The following is a 21,204-nucleotide window of genomic DNA, read 5'->3' on the forward strand; positions in this document are numbered from 1 at the left end:
TTAGATATTAACATAACTAATTTTTTTTAATTAATTGATATGTATTTCCATCCCTTTACTTTATAATAATTGTCTTTTGACTTAGTCCATTTAGAAGTATTGCAATTACTGATATATTTGGATTTAATTCCTATCATTTTATCTTATTTCTTGATTTGTCCTGTGTGTTGTATTTTTTGTCCTTCTATCTTAAATTTGTTGAAATGTTTTTTTCTTATTCTATGTTTTGCTGTCTGCTAGTTTGGAAATTGAACCTTCTGTTTCTATTCTTGATTTGTCTCTCTAACTTACTAAGGTCTTTATTTTGCCATAGTTAGCATACTTATCAAAGTGCAGTCTAACGTTAATATCTGTATGAACACCCTAAAAAATAGGACATTAAGAACGCTTTAATCCCATCCTCTGCCCCCCTGCCCTGATGCATATGCTACTCATTTATATATAAATTTGCTTTATATATTTAAACTCTATATGATTTTAAGCATGTTATTATTTTATCTTAATAATATGTGTCCACTTTTAAAAGCATATTTTAATATTTTTGTTCATTCTTGAAATTTATAAGTTCCATCTGGAATCATTTTTTTCTATATCATTTTAAAATGTTCTTTAGTAAGGATCTGCTGGTGGATTGGCAATATTTTAGTTTTGGCACTTTGAAAATATCATTCCTGTCACCTTACTTCCATTGTTGCTCATGAAAAGTCAGAATGACAACAAGTGATTACAAAATGGAATATAATTTTAAAAATACTGTCCCCAAATGAACAAGTCACCTAGAAGTAAGTATAAATTTAGTATCGAATATTCTGAATGCAGAAATATATCGTGTTCTTGAATTGAAAGACTCCGTATCATAAAGAGGTCAGTGCTCCCTAAAGTAATCTACAAATACAATGCAGCTTCCAAAAAAATCCTAAAAGGTTTATACATATGTGTGTACATCCTGAAATTCATATAGAAAACAGCCAATAATAGCCAAAAAGATTAAGAAGAGTAGTGTGGGGTTTTCTCTACTTAATTTCGAGAGTTATTACAAAGCTTTGGTGACTGGTATCTTTGAATTTATATAAGGATAAAAACAAAAGCTGAGAGAAAGCTGAGAAATGGATCACACATATATGTAAACTTAGTATATGACAACGTAGACATTATAAATCAGTAGTGAAATGATGATGAATCTACCTCACCACGTTTATAAAATAGGTTTCAGATAAAGATCGAAATCTAAAATGTGAAATGTAAAAAATAGAAGTAAATATGGGATAATATATGTATGTCATTGTGTATGGTCAGCGTTTTTTAAAGTAATTTATAATTATTGTATAATTTAAAAAATTGATTCAGAGATACCAACTTGCTTTTGCAAATTACAACATCTGCTACAAACGAAAGCAAACAATTATTTTTTAATGGTTATATGCACATATTTGTGTTCCTAGTGCACTTGCACTGATTTTCCCAGATCCTACCTCATAAAGAGACGAATATCATCAACAGCTATAGCATTTCCTCTGAATTATGAAGGTGTTAATATCATATGTTATATTAAGAACAGTTCACATGGCAGTGGGCAATGACAATTTACCTAAGTGATGATTTCAGTACTGCTTTATAGTTTAAATTCAGCATGCTGCCAGGATAGTAACACACATAGAGTATTACTTTGGTCAAAAGAGCGTTAGATATAGTAAGTGCTAAAACCAACTTATAAAATAAGAGTAATCAAGGTCTTAGAGAGTTTTGGTGGTATAGTACTAAGACAATGGATATCTTTTTTTTTAAAGATGTATTTATTTGAGAGAGAGAGAGGAAGAGGGGAGGAGCAGAGGGAGAGGGAGAGAGAGTATTAAGCAGACTCCTCACTGAGCACAGAACCCAACAAGGGGCTCAACCTTACAACCTTGCCATCATGACGTGAGTGGAAACCAAGAGCCAGCGGCTTAACTAACTGTGCCAGGAGGCACCCCGACAATGAAATCTTTATATACTACATTAATAGTTCAATTTACTGACCTCTCACCATGTGCTGAGCAGAGTTTCAAAAATTTCATATATTATTTTGTTTGATGATCACAATAAACCTGGAAGGTACAGTTATTACTCATTTCACTGATAGGGAAACTGAGGCTTAGTGATCCAACAATGTGTCTGAGATCAGAGTAAGTTGCAGAGCCCAGCAAATGCAGCCCAGGAATGATCCCAAAGTCCTGGTCATTAATGACAACTTTATAATTGTCAAGTAAGTTGTTTTCTCCAGAAGGGAGAAGGATGTTTTCTGTGGCATGTTTGCTAGCATTACTCTAAGCTGTTGAAGCATCTGTACATTTTAGTGGTGGACAATTTTTATCTAGCATCAACTTTAAAGTAAGTTCGATGTGATAGCTTTTTAGTTGACTGGATGAGAATTAACTAATAAACGTTTTTTAAAAATGGTGTTTTTATCTCAGATGATATTTGAAACGTTATCAAATGATATAAAAGAACGTGGAATCAAAACAGTGGAAGCTTTGCAAATTATGAAACTGCAGCAAAATCTGAAATAAACTCAAGATTTCCTCATAAAGTTCAAGCAAAATAAGTTCATTACAAGTTTTAGAAAGTTGTAGTCACAAACACATGTTTTAAAAAGTGTGTCCCTGAAGACTGTTTAATCAGAGAATTTTAGTGAAGCTGACAAATTCCGCCAGGAATTAAGGAAAAATTAATGTTTTCTTTTGCGTATTTCCTATACTATCTTCTAGTTATGTATATGAGTCTTCTTATCTATATGCTAGAAATGCTGTACTCAAAGCATTGAGGGGCACGCTATTGAGAAATGCCAGGGAAAGAAAATGAATGATTGGGCGTGGCTTCAATCCAGCACAAACTCAACACAAAGAACAGTCAAAGGGAGGCTGTCAGTTTATACAGAAGATTAAATCTCCCGCTGAGAAACATTTTGCAGATAATAACTTGATGGGGACCGCATGCCCTCAGAGCTGTACTTGTAATACACAAGTACTTGCACATCTTTAAAAACTGCTTTACTTAAGGTAGGCATATTGAATCCAGTGATATAAATTATATATTTTTTAAAAAATCAATGCTCACTAGTGTAAGAAGAAAAAGATGGTTTTGATGCCACTTTTATTTCAATTTCATTTTTCTTCCTTTAGTTTTATGGAAGGTTTTATTTGCCAGTTTTCTTATTTGTGTATGACCTTTCCAGATCAGTGCAGCTATCCTTCGTCCCTCCCCTGAAGATCATTTTTACATTTTACCTCTTTCTTCTTACCATAAAGTATGTATTTGAGTAATGGATAATATACTATACTCCAGTTTGTTTATTGCTCTGGTTAACTTCAATCATTTTTGTTCGATTGACCTGAGTACTTTTTTTTCTGAAATAGTGAGGGTTACCATCATTGTACTATCACAGAATCCCTGAATGCTGGGATGTTCCGAGGGAAGTGAAGGGAGTGAACAAGTAACACAGCCTAGAGGTTAAGAGCATGGGGTCTGGAACAAGATGGAATGAGTGTTAGCCTCAACTCTGTCAGTTTTAGCTAAGATGGTTTTGTTTCCTCATTCTGAAAATGATAATATTAATACAGTTGCTCTTCCCACTTTCTAGGGTATTGAATATACTAGTATTCTATAACTTCATTTATTGACTGAGATAGTCATGATTGGGCTTTTATTATTTGAGAAGTGATGTAAGACAGATAAGTAAGCTTGAAACATGTTATTCAACTCTTTTCCACTAGTACAGAGAGTTGGCTTCCTTGGAAATGGAATGCCTGAAGAATTTTCAAATTATGTAATTTTTGATAGGTAACCCATAACATTCAACATATATCTATTAGTGTTTCCTTTACTCAACAAATATTAACTAAATGCCTATTATCAGCCAAGCATGATTCAAATGATGAGAGTTTGGTATTAAACAAAACAGGCATCAATTTATATTCACAAAACTTACCTTTGAATCTATTCCTCTTAAAGGTTACATAAAACCTACCAGCAAATGGTTTTATATAAGTAAATATAATGGTCATATAATTGAAAAAAATAATATAGTGCAGGACAACAAAAGAACCACACAAATGCTTAAGGAATTTGAAAAATAATACCTAGCATGGCTACCATAATTTTGGTTATGTATAAGATTTCCTTCATACTTGAAAAGTGTAATGGTTATATTTAAAAGGGGCCATTTACTTAATTTTCACAAACTTTCAAACAATGCAATTTAACACCATGTATGTCACAGCAATCATTTATAGGAACAGATGGTTTCAGTTGAAAATATATCATGGAGTATGACAACTGTCCATTATCTAATGAGAATTCTTTATTACACTATAAAATGCTAATAATGAACTTGAACTTCCAAGCTACCTGTATTTTATATTTTCATATAAATATATATGCAAAACAAAATGTGCAGAACGAATATCACCACAGTTTTCTAAATTATGTAAGTGATAATAGAGAATAAAACTAAGAAGTCTGGCCTTTTATGAAAAGAAGGTTCTGCTTTAGTAGAACATCTCTGGGGCACCTGGGTGGCTCAGTCCGTTAAGCCTCCAACTCATGATTTCGGCTCAGGTCATGATCTCAGTGTTGTGAAATTGGGCCCCGTGTCAGGCTCACATTGTGCGTGGAGCCTGCTTAAGATTCTCTCTCTCCCTCTCCTGCTCTGCGTCCCCCGCCCCCACCTGCTCATGTGCTCTGTCTCTCTCTCTCTCTCAAAAAAAAAAAAAATCTTGATGTATTTTTAAGCAATTTCTCTGTAAATTAACAGAATTAAAAAAAAACAACAACTAAATAGCACTGAAGATACCCAGCTGAACATACATTTTTTTTTTTTTTTGCCATAAAAAGAAGGAAAGATGAGGGTCCTGTTTCATGTTGCAGTTAGGGGAAGTAAGAAATTGAGTGAAGGGGAAAATGTTTGTCCACCATGAGACGACATACTATGCCAAACACAGGGCTACGTGGTTTCCCATCCATGCATAATAGCATCCTAATACCTCATTAGTTGCATCTGAGATATATTTCATTAATTTTCATCACAACCTAGTTAGATAGGTATTAGTACCACCATCTTTCTCAACAGCGACACATGAGATCAAGTCTTCAATTTGGAAGAGACGAGAGAAGCATGAGCGTAACCTGTTACAAAGAAAAATAGTAACTGATCTTCAAGACTTCATCATGTTCATTCCGCAAACATCTTTTTAAGCACTTCGCAAATACTGGGCACTCTCCCAAATAGATTAGTGTGTTTTCTTTTCCACTGCCAAACTCTGGGCTATCAGGCCCTTTCTAGGAAATGCCAAGTTCTACCCTCATTGGTTATATCTCACGTGCATTATCTAACATCACCCAGTTATACTATAGTAGTCTCTTCAGGAAGAACAACTCACTGATCTACAAAATAGCTTGATAATAGCATGTCAGCATGTCATACATGGAAACACACACAGACACACACACACAACTACTTCAGACAAAAATACATGCACTGGTAGAAACAGTCTCAGCCTTTTGACCGAAAAAATATTTCTTGATTTGATTAGTGAAACTATCTCCAGGCAGAGTGGTCATTTTTTTGAAAATTGAAATATAGTTGACATATAACATTGTGTAGCTTTAATGTGTACAATGTACTGATTTGATACATTTGTACATTATAATATGATTATCACCTTAGCATTAGCTTACACCTCCTATCTTCACATAATTGTCATTTCTTTTTTGTTGTAGGAATAATTACTATCTAGTCTCTTAGCAACCTTGAAGTTTATAGCTCAGTATTGTTGAGTATAAGCACAATGCTTTGTGTGTATTGGCTCTCCAGGACTTACTTATTTACTAGTTCCCAATTTAGACTCTTAAGCAAGAGTCATCCCCACTTCTTCCCGAGCCCCTGGTTAAAAAACAAAAAACAAACACAAAACAAAAAAAAAAACAAAAAACCTGAACTAAACTATATTCTACTGTTTACAAGCTTGGTTTTTTTTTTTATATTTTAAGATTTTACATTTAAGTAATACCATACAGTATATGTCTTTCTCTAACTTGTATCATGTAGCATAATGCTATCAAGGTCCATATGTGTTGTTGCAAATAGCAGGATTTCCTTCTTTCTCATGGCTGAACAATATTCCTTGTGTTTATACACCACAAATTTTTAATCAACTCATCCATCCATTGAAGTTGTTTCTATATCTTGACCATTGTGAATAATGCCGCAGTAAACAAGGGAGTGTATACATATCTTCACACTCCTGTTTTCATTTTCTTTAGATATATAGCTAGAAGTGGAGGTGCTGGATCATATGACAGTTCTATTTTTAATTTTTTAAGGAGCCTCCATACTGTTTTCCACAGTGGCTGAACCAATTTACATTCCAACCAACTGTGTACAAGAGTTCTTTTTTCTCCACATTCTTGCCTACATTTGCTATACATTTGCATATATATTTACATGAAAATATAAAATACAGGTAGCTTGATGATCCCCGTTCTAAAAGGTGTGACGTGCTATGTCATTGTGGTTTTGATTTGCATTTGCCTGATGATTATTGATGTTGAGCATCTTTTCATGTGCCTGTTGGCCATCTGGATGTCTTCTTAGGAAAAAATATCTATTTAGCTCCTCTGCCCATTTTTAAAATTAGGTTGTTGTTGTTGTTATGTCTTGTATGAATTCTTGATATATTTTGTATTACTAACCCCTTACCCAACAGGTATATATTTTGGAAATATTTTGTCCCATTCTATAAGTTGTCTTTTCATTTTGTTGGTTGTGTCTTTTGCTACGCAAAAGCTTTTTAGTTTGATGTAGTCCTATTTTTGCTTTTGTTGCTTGTGGCTTTTGGTGTTATATCCAAAAAGTCATTGCCCAATCCAGTGTCAAGGATTTTCTTCCCCATGTTTTCTTCTAGGAGTTTAAAGGTATCAGGCCTTATGTTTAAATCTTGAATCCATTCGAGTTAATTTTTGTGAATGGTAAGATAGGAGTCCAATTTCACTTTCCTGCATGTAGTTATTCAGTTTTCCTAACACCATTTGTTGAAGAGACTATCTTTGCCCCACTGAGTGGTCTTGCTTCCCTTGTCAAGTATTAGTTGACTATATATGTGGGGATTTAATTATGGGCTCTAATTCTGTACCATTGGTCTAGTGGGTCTATTTTTATCCAGGACCATATTGTTTTAATTATTATAACTTGTAGTATAATTTGAAATCAGGAAGTGTGATGCTTCTGGCCTTGTTCTTTCTCAGGATTGCTTTCTCTGTTCAGGGTCTTTAGTGTTTCCATACACATTTTAGGATTGTGTTTTCTGTATCTGTGAAAAATGCCATTGTACTTTTGTTAGGGATTACATTGATCAATAGATGGCTTGGGTAGTGTGGACATTTTAACAATGTTAATTCTTATGATCCATGAACACAGAGTATCTTTCCATCTGAGTCTTTTTAAAATTCTTTTTTTTAACCCATCCCCCACCCACCTCCCCTTCAGTAACCCTCAGTTTGTCTTTAAGAGTCTGTTTCCTGGTTTGCCTTTCTCTCCCTCCCACCCCATGTTCATTTCTTTTTCTTAAATTCAAATTCTTTCATCAAGGTCTTACAGTTTTCACTGTACAGATTTTTCACTTCATTGGTTAAATTCATTCCTAAGTATTTTATTGTTTTTGATGCTACTGGCAGTGAGATACTTTTATTTCTTTTTCAGGTGTTTCCTTGCTAGGGTGTAGAAACAGCACTGATTCTTGTACACTAATTTTATATCCAGCAACTTTATTGAATTCATTGATTAGTTACAAGTCTTTAGGATTTTCTATGTGTAAGATATTATCATCTGCAAATAATGATAATTTTACTTTTTTTTCAATTTGGATTTTGTTTTTTCTTACCAATTGCTCTAGCTAGGACTTCTTATACTTTGTTGAATAATAGTGGTGAGAGTGGGCACCGTTGTCTTCTTCCTGATCTTAGAGGAAAAGCTTTTAATTTTTCACCATTGAGTGTAATATTAGCTATGAATGTGTCATATATGACATTTATTATGTCATAATATAATTTATTATGTTGAGGTATTATCCTTCTATATCCAGTTTGTTGAGGGTCTTAATCATAAAAGAATGTTGTTTTTGTCAAATGCTTTTTCTGCATCTATTGAGATGATCATATGATTTTCATCTTTCATTTTGTTAATGTGGTTTATCAGTTGATTGATTTGCACATGCTGAACCACCCTTATATCCCAGGGATAAATCCCACTTGGTCATGATGTATAATCCTTTTAATATGTTGTTGAATATGGTCTGCTAATATTTTGTTGAATATTTTTGCATTTATATTCATCAGAGATGTTGGTCTATAGTTTTCTTATCTGCTTTTGGTATCAGGGTAGTCTAGTCTTATGAGTTTGAAAACATTTGTTTCTCTTCAGTTTTTTAGAAGGAGTTGAGAAGGACTGGCATTAATTCTTCTTTAAATGTTTGGTAGAATTCAATTAAGCCCTCTGGGTCTGGGCTTTTCTGTGTTGGGAGGTTTTTGATTACTGATTCAGTCTCTTTACTTGTTATTGGCTTATTCCAATTTTGTTTCTTACTGATTCAGTCTTGGTGGATTGTATATTTCTAGGAATATATCATTTCTTCTGGTTATCCAATTGTTGCCATTTTATGATCCTATGTATTTCTATAGAAGCAGTGTAATGCCTCTTCTTTCATTTCTGACTTAAGTCTTTCTTTTCTTAGTTTAACTAAAGGTTTGTCAATATTGCTTATCTTTTCAAACAACTAGATCTTAATTGCATTGATTTTTTCCTATTTTTTTCTGTCTCTAATTTATTTTCACTCTGATTTTTGTTATTTCCTTTCTCCTGCTAACTTTGGGCTTATTTTGTTCTTTTTCTATTTTCTGGGGGTGTAAAGTAAGGTTGTTTATTTAAGATTTTTCTATTTTCTCATATATGACAAACCTTTAGTTAAACTAAGAATAGTATAATATAACAGTGGAGTATCAGTATAAACTGCCTTCTCAAAACTGCTTTTGCAGCATCTATAGCTTTTGGTATATTGTGTCTCCATTTTCATTTGTTTTGAATTTTTTTTTAATTTTGCTTTTAATTTTTTCTTTGATCCACTGCCTTTCCAGGAAACCAGTTTTAATGTTTAATTTCCATGTTTGTAGATTTTGCAGCTTTCCTCTTGTTTACTTCTAGCTTCATACCATTGTGACTAGAGAAGACACGTGGTGCAATTTCAGTCTCCTTAAATTTGCTAAGACTTGATTTGTGTCTTATCATATGGTCTAACTGGAGAGTGTTCCAAATGCACTGGAAAAGAACATACATTCTACTTCTGTTGGAGATAATGTTCCAAAAATGTCTTTGGGATTAATTTGGTCCAAAGTATGGTTCAAGTCCGTCATTTCCTTATTGATTTTTTTTGTCTAGCAAATGAGCTAACTATTGCTTTGGGTGGGGTACTCAATTCCTCTACTATTACTGTATTGTTGCTTCTCTCTTAAAATCTGTTAGTAGTTGCTTAATATATTTAGGTGCTCCAGTGTTAAGTGCACATATATTTATGATTGTTATATTTCTTGATGGGTTGACCCTTTTATCATTATATAATGACCTTCTTTTGTTACCATTTTTGGTTTAAAGTTTATTTTGTCTGATGTAAATATAGCTATCCCTGATTTCTTTTGGTTTCCACTTGTATGAAATATCTTTTTCCATCCATTCTCTTTCAGCCTGTGTGTGTCTTTAAAGCTGAAGTGAGTCTTGTAGGCAGCATAAACTTGAATGTTGTTTTTTTTATCCATCCAGTCACTCTGTGCATTTTGATTGGTAAATTCGGTTCATTTTCATTTAGAGTTATTGATATGTGAAGGCTTACTAAGGTCATCTCATTGTTTTGTATTTCCATTGTTTCCTTTTCCCTTTGTTTTTGCTTGTCTTTGTAAATTGGTGATTTTCCTTGGTATGTTCTGTTTCCCCTTTCTTTGTCTTCTCTGCTAGCTTTTTGCTTTGTGGTTACTGTGAGGCGTCTCATAGATAAAATAGTCCATTTTAAGCTGATAGCAACTTAACTGCGATCATCTATAAAGACTTCGCCCTCTTACTCCCACCCTTTCGTATTTCTGATGTCATTATTTACCTCTTTTATTTTGTGTATTTGTTAACATATCACAGTAGCTATAATTACTCTTAGTACTCTTTTCCTTTCATCTTTATACTATAGTTAAGTGGTTAACTCACCCATCATCCTAGTACAGATTTAGTTTTCTAAGTCTGACTGTATAATTACCTTTCCCAGTGTGCTGTAAACTTTCATGTTTTCATTCACTGATTAGTCTTTTGATTTCAGCTTGAAGAACTCCTCTTAAAATTTCTTGCATGTAGGTCTAGTGGTGGTGAACTCACTCAGCTTTTGTCTAGGAAAGTATTTATTTCTCCTTCGTATCTGAAAGATAACTTTGCTGATTAGAGATTTCTTGGGTGGCATTTTCTCTTTCCCTTTCAACACTTTGAGTATGTCATTCCACTCTCTCTGATGAGAAATCCATTGATAGACTAATGTGGGTTCCTTTGAGGGTTACAATCTCCCCCTCCCCCACCTCTGCCCTGCTGTTTTAAGAATTCTTTTCCTATCCCTGATCTTTGACAATTTCATCATAATGTATCTTGGAGAGGTTTTTTTGTTTGCTTGTTTTTTTTTTTTTTTTTTTTTTGCATTGAGATAATAGAAAGGGTGATCTATTTGCTTTGTAAACTTAGATGTCCAATTCTCTCCCTAGGTTTGAGAATTTCTCAGCTACTATTTACATAAATTTTCTGCCGCTTCCTCCCTTTCTTCTCCTTCTGGAATCCCAAATATTCCAATATTTGTTCTTTTGATGAAATCCCACAGGTCATGTAGGCTTTCTTCAACTCTTTTCATTCTTTTTCCTTTGTTCTCTTCCAACTGGTTTATTCCAAAATTCTTATCCTCTAACTGACTTATTCTATCTTTCGTTTGCTCTACTCTGCTGCAGATGCCTTTTTATTACATTTTTCATTTCATTTTATTGAGGTCTTTAGCTCCAGAATCTCAGCTTGGTCCTTTTTTATGATTTCTATCTCTTCAGAAAAAAATTATCATTTTCATCGTTTTTTTTTCCCCCCAAGATCTCTTTGAACTGTCTGAGTTTTCTTGTGGCTTATTGCGTTTCTCCAAAACAACTGTTTTGCATTTTGATGGCATGTTGCCTTGATTTTCCATGTTCTTTTAGTTTTGTGCTGCTGCTTTCACACTTGAAGTGGAAGACACCCCTTAAGTCTTTGCTAATTGCCTTCTGATTAGGAATTCTGTTAGAAGATGTTTTTATCATATGGGATTTTATCCGTCTTTGTATGGGCCTACCTGTTCCACTGTATTTGCTCCCTCTTGTGGCAGCATTTTGAGTCTCTGGTTCTTGCAAGTCACCAGGCTGGCTACTGGAAAAGTCTGTTTTATTTCCAGAAGATGGCACCATCGCTCAAATTTATGGTTTCTTCTGGCCCACAAGACTGTGGCCTATTTTCTGAGTGTATATCTGTTTAAGAGCTCTCTTGCCACAGCACTCAGGAGTGCACACAAAGAACCTGCCAGAGCGTTGGGGGAGCTGTGACTTTAGCCCCTCAGGATGGTGCCTGCAGATCTGTGGACCTAGTAGAGAGTTCCCAGGGTATGTTATTCCCAGAGGCTAGTGGACTTTCTACTGAGTAGTCTGCAAAAACCAAGTCCCCTATCTGTCTCTTTCCCGATCTCCTCCGTTCCCGCAAGTCAGGAAGGTTCCATGTCAGTCCTCTAGGTATTGCTGGAAAGAAATGGTCTCTATGTCGGTATCCCACACAACTACTGAGATGACCAGATGATCATTCACTGTTCTCCACCTGCCCTCCACCCCCCACCACACACAGAAGAGGTCAGTGCTGCTGGATAGAGCAGCCCCATGCAATGTTTCCTTGGTGGGGAGGGTGGCATTAGGAAAGTTTCTTTTACTGCTGCCTCCTCTGTGAACAAACTTATGTGTGTGTGTGTATTTTTTTTTTTTCCTCCCTTCAGTGGTGTGCTGGAATCTCCCCTAGGGAAGGCTAGGCTTCAGAAAATTCTCTCTCATGTGTGGGTATGTGCCCAGTCAACACTCTCCAGGTTTTTTCCCAACGGCGGCAAGAGAGGTCTAACATGTTCACTGTCTCCTTTGGTTCCATACCTTATACCAAGGTCTGTGTGCCTATTATTGGATGCACAGGTGGGTGAGACTTCTCCCGGGACATTTGGTGTCTGGTGCTAGATCCCACAACACCCACAAAAGCACTTTTGTTTGTTGATGGGTATCTGTTTCATTGTTTAAAAAGGGGAATAAATATGAGGAACACCTTACATTGCCATGATGCTGACATCACTTTCCAGAGGGGTCATTTTGATGCATCCATCACATTGTTATCAGACTATGTGCACAGCTCATTCTGCATATGAGTAGAAACACACAAATAGAGAAACAAAGAACCTTCTGCAATGTGAATTATTCATCTTAACGTTCTTGAGCATGAAGATGCCCAATATGTGTTTTTACTGCCAAAGCAGCAAAGAAAATGCAAGACCACATTTTGTGCCAGTGAAATTTGTTTAAAGCCATGTAACTTCATTAGAAAAGAGTGATTAGTTATGGTTAGTTTGGTTAAAGAGTACTATAGTTAGTTCATAAGTATAAAACATAAATTTAGTACAAATGCCTTTTATACTGTCTGCTAAGGTAATCTAAAAAACTATAGAATTTTATGACATTAGAAGGACTTCTAAATTGTAAATTTTATATAATTCTCCTTGGCCATAACAACCATAAAGGCAAATAATTATCTTTTCTTTCTTAGTATGTTAATGCATTGGGTAATGAGGCATTTTACCTTATTTAATAGTTAAAAGATAAAATGGGATCTATACTTTTTATGTTTTTCGTTGTTATTTTGTAGTTTTCTCTTAAATGAACAAAAAGCCCTATACATTTTTATAGTAGCATATGTCTGTTGTGTATATAGATAGACATATACTAATGTATGCATAAGACAAAAAAAACTGTTCCATTTATTTAATTCTTTAAGTAATTATATAGTTACAAAGTTAAAGTTGTCGAATTTCACTGAAAATAAAAAGAAAATTAAAGAGTTGATGAAGACTGATACCCTCCATTTTTTCGTGGCCTATTTAGCAGTCATCAAATACGGAGTCGAAGGACCAAGAGAAAAACTATTCTGTGCTTAGCACATCGATAAGGCCACATATTCTTTCACTAAGCTTCGCAGCATCGGTCATGAATTACAGTACAGTAAGTTTTAAATGCTGCAGTTTTTTGTCCCCCAGGTATCTATTCCAAGACATTATACATTATTTTTAAAGCATTAAATAGGCAGTCAGAGATATCTAAGCAGTCAGAGATATAAGCTATATAAGTGTCCTTTTTTCCCCTTTCATTTCATCATTTTGAATATCTTGAGGGCTTTTCGCTGCAGAGTCCTGCTGCTCTAAGCTAAAAAAAAGAAAAGTATTCTTATTTCTAAGCTTACTAGGTCTTTCTTTTACATAGTTCATGGTTTCGTGAATAATGTATATGTTCAATCAAGAGATATTGCCATCATCATGACACCTTAATGAAACAAAGTAATGACTTAGAATTTCTACTTCGAAATAAAAAAAAAAGCACAATAATCACAAAACTTCTTTTGGTGGCTATTTTTAGTTAATTCCCTTCCAATTAGAGTTTCTCAAATAAATCCTCTTGACATATAAAACCAAAACCTTCATCACACTACTATGACTCTGAATTTCTCCACTTTGTTATATCCACTCAGGCATGGAATGTACTACTGTAATATTTAGAAGAAACAAAATAGTGGATGGGCAGTAAGAAGTTTGAGGTCTACCCTTTACTTTGTGTGTCCCCCTACATCTACCTCCTTCTATTTCCAACACTTCGTAATTCCACTGTGGTTCCATAGTGCTCTGAAAATGCAACTGATTATTGCATGTGACAGTTATAAAGTAGCAAGTTATGCATATTAATTAGAACATCTGATTATCTGAGTTATGTGTGTGCCAGTGTAAATGCACATGCATCCTTAAGTAATGCGATTTTCTCTATAATATGCCTAGAAGAATGACTGCAGAAGGCATTGTTTTCACATCCTAACTTCAGGTTTAGAATCGCAATGATGCTGCTTGGGCTTGTGCTAGTGTCTGTAGGTTCTTTATTCTTTGGATAAAATCAGAGTTCTTGGTCCCTGATTAATCTTGGCACAAAACTTTTATAAAGAAAATGATTAAGAAACTAATTTCATGTTTTTGTGTTCAAATCCTATACAGAGGAACTACATGCTGCTACATGTTATATTTTTAGAAGAGAAAGTCAGATGATCGTGTCTAAAAATATGTTTTAAACATAGTTTCTCTCACCATGAACACGAGGGACTTTAGTCAGGGGATCACAACTGCTCCTTTTTCCTGTGCCTTGGCTCCCCTGGTTCCTTCCCCATGAGCAGCAAAGCAAATGATACCTGTGTCTCAGGACTGTTGTATTCAAATAGTCTGGCTCCACACTGGAGAGCAGTTGCATAGTAGTATAGTCAGTAGGACATTTACCTACTTTAACAAAAACTAATTGGAAAAAATCTCACTCTGGTGTGCTGTTTTCCAGCATCCTCCCAATTCTGGACCTTTCTCAACCTAATGGCTGGCTCTGTTTCTTTCTTCAGAAATGGGGCCCATCCTGGCTGTAGGTCGAGGACACAGCCTTCATGTGTCCACCCTTGTTTCTGATCCAGGCATGTCCATCTCATAACTTGGTACGGAAATTCATTTTTTCATTTGTTCACCTTTGCCAGGGTTCCTTTTTTAGTTCTACCTGTAATGTCTATCTCTTTAGAAATGGGATACCATCTTGTTCTTGTCAGTCCTTCACACTCGGATGGTACTCTTGCTTCTAAATACCTGTGACTGTGGCCCTACTTCCTGATGCCAAGTGCTTCTGTACGTATCAAAATATCATCAGCTCCTCGAAACTGTGTGGCTGTAGCCTACTCATCTACTCATATCCTGGGTAGATACGCTGGATTTCCTTCATGTCAACTACCTGTTTCATGAATGCATCTGTGTAATGATAATAAAGCAGCAATAGCAGCAGTTATTCCCATTTCTACTGTAATTCTAATTCCTTTACATGTTTTGTAAACTACACTGAATCAGTGATCTTTCCTGGCTTTCATTTTGGATGGCATGTGATACATGAGCGCAAATGTTTTCTCAAATTTCCATTTCCATTCAAATTTCCATTTCTGTTATTTTTTATTTAACAAATAATTTCAGAGCATCTTTGTTGTGCTGGGACATTACCTGGAGATGATAGGCATTATCTATTTTTTTTTTTTTAAGATTTTATTTATTTGACGGAGAGACAGCCATAGAGAGAGAGAACACAGGTGGGGGGAGTGGGAGAGGAAGAAGCAGGCTCCCAGCGGAGGAGCCTGATGCGGGGCTCGATCCCAGGGACCCGGGATCACGCCCTGAGCCAAAGGCAGACGCTCAACTGTTGAGCCACCCAGGTGCCCCGGCATTATTTTTTTTTTACCCCTAAAGTGTCTAATACTACTTGGAGAACAGAATATGATAAAAGCAGATGATTTTAAAAGAGTATAAAGTGAGAATACAGATGATTCCAATTAAGCTTGGATGGAAGAAAGAAGGAAATGACATTAGTCAGAGCTTTCTAGAGGAGGTGACAGTGGTCACACTGACCATCAATGATTCAGTATTATTTAAGACACTGTCTAATGGAATTGTATCTGTTTCTACATTTCTTTACTTAAATTGATCATTCATAGACATATTAGATAAAGAAAGAAGGCCAATGAGCAACTCTTTGGCCTAATTTAGTTTGGCTGCGTTCAGCCAAAATTGATGTAAGGTGTCACTGCCTGCAGTGATCGTTCTGCCAATGATGATAACCATATGGCAAGAGTGGTGATGATGATAACAATAAACACCACTTGAGTGTTTATATATTCTGGGAAGTTTGCTAAAATGGATTTATACCTTTATATGCTTGATCCCATTTGAACCTTATAGTAGGTAGAATTTTAAGATGGCCCCTTCGATTCCCGGCCCCTGGTGTACACAGAATTTCTCCCAGCATTCAATGAAACACTAATCTAGGTACTGCTGTGAAGGGGTTTACAGATGTAATTAAAGTCTCAAATCAGTGGATCTTAAGATAGGGGTATTATCCAGGTGAGCCTGAATTAATCATATGAGTCCTTTAATTCTGGTCATAGATAGAGGTCAGAGACAGAAGGAGTCAGAGAGATCCAAAGCATGAGAAGGACTCATTGTGTCACTCTGGCTTTGAAGAAGCCACATGGCAAGCAAGCACGTGGCCTCCAGGATCTGAGAGTGAGCCCTCACTAATAAGCAAATCTACTCAGCTGAGAAAATTTATTCTTCCATGGCCACATGAGCTGGAAAGAGGACTCTAAGCTCCAGATGAGATCAGAGCCAGGCTGATACCACGATTTTAGACTTGTGAAACCACAAGGAGAAAACCCAGTTGAGCCAGCCCAGAATTCTGATCTACAGAACTGTGAGATAAGAAATGAGTATTGTTTTGATCTTAAGTATGCCATGCAAAAATGGGAAATGGATACACTTTCCTAGCCAATAAACTGGTCACATCATCATACACATTTTAAGGTAAGGGAAGGGAAATGTAAGGACATTTGCTCATATTTCCTGTGTATCAGAATGGCTGATAATGTGAAACAGAACTTCTTCAATATATTGCAAATAACACTTTCATATTACACTAGTTTAACTTTTGATGTTATGACTAAGGACTCTTGCTGACTAAGTCTGTGCACAAGAAATTACAATATTTTCACCCTAAGTCTAGTTTCAAACATGGACAAAGAAGTCTGAACGTCAAAGAACTCTTATATCCCTAAGAGCAAAAGGCAATATTTAGAAAATGCTTTAACTTTTATTTGAGGTGAGGTAGGGAGTTATAAATGTCCTTTCCTCAGTATTTTATCTATAATTTTATACATTTCTCTGGTACAATTTGTAGTCTTATGCTTCAGAAAAGACTTTTTCTCACCCATTCATTGGCAGATCTTTCTCTTCAATTAAAGCCTGGATGGGTCATGGAGGAGAAGCCTAAAGAGAGCTATACCCATGCCTCAACCCTCCCTGTATCTTGGAATGGCAGAAAGGTGGCTGGGTGAATCAAACGTGTGCACTTGTGTGTGTGTGTGTGTGTGTGTGAGAGAGAGAGGGAGAGAGAGAGAGAGAGAGAGAGAGAGAGAGAAGGTAAAGAGACAGAAAGTTATGGATCTCTACATCCTGATAAAGAACAAATGCAAAAATTGAAAGCAATTATTGCAAAAACTTACGGGGATAAAAGAAGGGAAATTAGAGAAGTTCCTTGGCATGAGCTTTTTTGACTACAATACTGATTTAATTTAAATCTTGATTTGGTTTCCCAGATTCAAAATGTATTTTCTGAATCGTGGACTGAATCATGCTGCCCTCCTCCTCATAATCGATTCTTTAGTTGTTAGATGTGAGTGAGAATTGGAAACAAAGCAGTTTGTCAATTGTTTGCAGACACAAAGACAGAATTCTAGGCAGCCCTGTTGCCTATGGAAACAATACTTATTAAGAAGCATAAGAATCAAGGTCTTTCCCAGCACCCCTTCTGGAGAGGGACTGAATGCACAGGGGCATCCTTGCAAGGAAAAATATTAAAAGCCTACTGACCCTGGAACTGTAGTGTTGATTTAGACACACCACTTGTTATCAGTCCCACAGACTCATATATGTTCCTATACTTTCAAGCTTATTTGGACAAATACAATTGAATAATTATAATAACAGGCACTTAGTCATACTTACTACATGTCAGACATGCTCCTGGCATTTTTACACATATTTTCTCATTTAATCTTCGTGACAACACTTTAAGGCAGGCACAACTATTGTCCCTATTTTAGAGATAAGAACATTGAGGCAGACGTGAAACAATGTGTGTGTGGTCACACATGTAGGTGGGGGTGCAGCTGGGACGTGAACCCAAGCACTCAGACTTCAGACACTATGTATAACCACTGAGTCTATAGCAGAATTTATTTTCCAAAGCCGTATACAATAATATTTCATATCCACCTATTTTTCTCACAATGTCATTCTGGCACACTTCCCTTCAAGAGGTGAAATCTAGGCTTCTTTTTCTTAAATCAGAGCAGGGTTTGGGTCTAAGTTAAAAATGACATTTTGGAACTTTCAAGGTCAGGTCATAAAAGGTGGCACAGCATTCACCTGACTCTGCTGGGCTGCCCACCTTGGGAGCCCTGGCTTGCCATGTAAGCAGTCTAACACCCCTGAGGCTACCATGGTATGAGGAAGCCCAAGCCAATCGCTATGAAGGAGGGAGACCACCTGCAGAGGCCCTGAGACTACATGAAAATGGGAGACGCCCAAGAAGCCCCCAGGTGCTTTGGCATTCCCACCACTCTGCCTCCAGCCACCATCTGACTTCACACAAGGGAGAGACCTGAGTCAGAATGGCAAGAGCCAAGCCACTGCCAAATTCCTGGCCCCCACAACCCCTGAGAGAAAGAACAGTTGGTATTGTTTTAAGCCACAATGTTTGGCGGCAATTTGTTATGCAGCAATAGACAGAGATATTTCTATAGAAAAGTGAATTCAGTTAAAATGAAGTACATAGAAGTATCATATATACTAATTAAAAATATGTTTTAATTATAAGTTTCTATTTTGGTATATGCCCTAGTTTCCCAAATAGAAATTTTCTTACCATGATAACACTGTTTGAGTCTCAAAAGTTGGTTTAATCCAGTTACCAGTTTTGTTTTGTCTTCTATTATTCCAAAGGATGGGTTAATTTCTATAGAAATTACAGTCACTAGATTCTACTTCTCAAATTAATGTGATTTGCTTACTGTCTTTTGAGTGTGAAATAATTCCTTCAGGATGAAAGTACTCTACGTTCTTGCAAAATATCCTATTTTGGCGAAACATTTTTGCTTCGTGAATAAGGTACCACACATCACTGTAATAATCCAGCCAGAAGACCCCTACTGGATAACAGTGTTAAATCAACTGTCATGTTAGGGGGAGATTTGAAGAACAAATTAAATTCCCATTCAGGCATTCAAATAAAGCAACTGCTTGACTGCTCACTCAGTGGGCGCCATCTCATCACTCAGTGGGCATCGTATTTGAGGAGGAATATTCCCACTGGCAAGCTTATTTACTTCATGATTTTAAATATGTATGTCGAGTAAAATGTGAGAGCATTAGCTCACTACCATTAGTAGTTTAAATCTATAAAATTGATTCATCTTAAATATTTAAGGGTAGAATTATTTCCAGGGAACAATCACATTAAGCACCTACTTTCTGTGTACGTCTGCTAAAGAGATACAGAAATTAATCCATTAATAGGAACTTGGAGCATTCAAATGGGGCCTAAAAAATATAAAACTGAGATTCTACGTGATGTGAGGTTATAAACATGAAACTATATCCAGAATTCTAGCTCTAGTTCCATTGAACAAGTTTTTTACTAGAAGTCAGTGTAATTACAATGAAATTGAGCTTCAGCATTAGATTTCAGAAGAAGTATTGACCAAAGGGCAAATGTGATTTCTCCCAGTGACACGATCTATTTTCGTCTAAATATAACTCCGTAAAATGCCACCAAGGGAGTCATTGGCAGAGTCATATCTTTGGAGTGTGTACTCATTAAAGATAAAACACTGAAAGCAGATAAATGAGAAATGCATTCTTTGCAGGATTTCTTAGGTTAGATATGAATTACAGTCCAAATTTCTGGATTTCACTTGCTGTAATTGTAACTAAAGGAAAAATAGGACATTTTAGGATTTGAAATGAGGTAAGACATTATAAGAATGTGAAAGCATATTCAGATTGCCATCTCATATATTTGTAGCTGTTTTTCTAAATTAAATTCTAATTTTCTTTTTTCCCTTTCTTTTGCTGATACCTATATAGATTGAAGTAACATACAAATTCCTCTCCTCTGAAAGGAATGAAAGGAGAAAAAAGAAAAATTAAATGAAATTTAATTCAATTTGGCATAAGATGTGTTTAAATCAATTTGTTAAATGCAACATCCATTTCTGCATTTCCAGGATTGAGATAAAAATAATCTGTAATGATTTCCTGAGCACAAGCTCCTTATCTCAGTTGCGGCCAGTGGCTACACGGAAAAAAAGGTAAACTACCAAACGATGGTGTCACTTTTAAGTACTAGACTCCTTTTACTATATTCACGGAAGTCAGAATGTACTACTATGAGACTAATGTTCTGTAGTCCCTGCATGTAGATGGTGGCAGAGCCGGCATAATAAATCAATAGAACAAATTGTCAGACCAGTAATGTGGCTTCTGTTGTTCTCCTTCTCATTAAAGGCAGTGGCAATTGAAGAAAAGCTATTACTGCATCCAGAATTCTTAATGAGGTTTGCTACCAATTAGTTTACTGCCCAAGTATATGCTTTGACATTTGGTTAGCTAAAAACTCGGGCAACTTTTCTTGTAAGAGGATATTACTACACGTAAGTCTGAAACACTTAGCTATTCTAATGCTGAGCCAGTTAATAGAATAGGTACCTGCAAAACATCTAAAGAAAACATTGACCTTCAAATTCCTGCTTTCTTCTCAGCTGATGTCAAATCAATAAAGAAACCTAAAGCCAATGTTTTATTGATATCTGAACTAATGTGGTTTGCAAAAATTTTCTATTAAGCTTTGCAAACCAACGTCAGGTTAAACTATTGTGCCCAGAAAATGTCAGCCTCAAAAAAATTGTCTGATAAATGTGATGGGGCTTCTTTGACACATTCTCATCAAGACCCTACTCTGGTACCCTCTTCCTTTCAATCACTTCAAGGCTATGAATAAATATTGCAGCAATTTTTATTCTGTAACTAGGATTTTCATGGGGGAAATCCTGGTGCATCCGTGAGTGAAGATTTTTAGTCGTATTATTGCGAAGAAAGATTTGTAATGTAAAGAAAAGTTTGTAATATATCACAGGAGAAAAATCTATGGCTTATGTCACAAGATCTCAAGAAA

General features: G+C 35.8%; 1 protein-coding gene and 1 pseudogene across 2 annotated transcripts in view; both read right to left on the reverse strand.

Moving 5' to 3' along the window:
* The window catches only part of LOC130541993 (actin-related protein 2/3 complex subunit 2-like), a 50,680-nt pseudogene extending 39,151 nt beyond the window's left edge, over window positions 1-11,529 (reverse strand).
* The window catches only part of KHDRBS2 (KH RNA binding domain containing, signal transduction associated 2), a 540,418-nt gene that overhangs the window by 87,944 nt on the left and 431,270 nt on the right, over window positions 1-21,204 (reverse strand). The gene's annotated exons all lie outside the window — the stretch shown is intronic.

The sequence above is a fragment of the Ursus arctos genome, unplaced genomic scaffold (genome assembly GCF_023065955.2).
Source record: "Ursus arctos isolate Adak ecotype North America unplaced genomic scaffold, UrsArc2.0 scaffold_29, whole genome shotgun sequence".
Taxonomy (NCBI): domain Eukaryota; kingdom Metazoa; phylum Chordata; class Mammalia; order Carnivora; family Ursidae; genus Ursus; species Ursus arctos.